Source organism: Pygoscelis adeliae, unplaced genomic scaffold (genome assembly GCF_000699105.1).
Source record: "Pygoscelis adeliae isolate BGI_AS28 unplaced genomic scaffold, ASM69910v1 Scaffold116, whole genome shotgun sequence".
NCBI lineage: Eukaryota > Metazoa > Chordata > Aves > Sphenisciformes > Spheniscidae > Pygoscelis > Pygoscelis adeliae.
In genome coordinates, this window is record NW_008825080.1 from 3,777,432 (window position 1) to 3,777,937 (window position 506).

The window sequence follows — 506 nt, forward strand, 5'->3', positions numbered from 1 at the left end:
TGGTGGGTGTATTTGTTGTCCTGTCTGCGAGGTGCGGTGGCTCCCCGGCCCCGGCAGATCCCAGTGCTGCTGTGGACATTAAGAAAAGTCTCTTTTGGCTGATTCCAAAACCAGATAAGGAGCCGCCGAGCCACCAGCTCTGTCTAGACTCCGGACCTCACAAGTCAAACGGGTTGTTTGGATTAGCCTTGGAGATCTACCGACCTGAACAGCCCTCCTAAAGAAAAGCCACAGTAACACCCTATTTTCCTCGTCCCATTGCTGCCCGAGGTCTGCCCGGAGATAGGAGACGAGCTCTGCTTTGGTCCGTGTCACTCATTTCTGGAAAACTTTTCTGCCCTCTCTCCCACAAACACACCTTGCCCTGTTTTGTCTGCCAGAAGAAAACAAAACAAAAAAAAAAGCAAAGAGACACTCCAGCAAAAATCCTGTTTTGCAACCTTCCTCCTTCCTTCTCTCCCCCCCGCTACCCACCCCCGGACAAAGCCGGAGGTGCAGGTAATTAA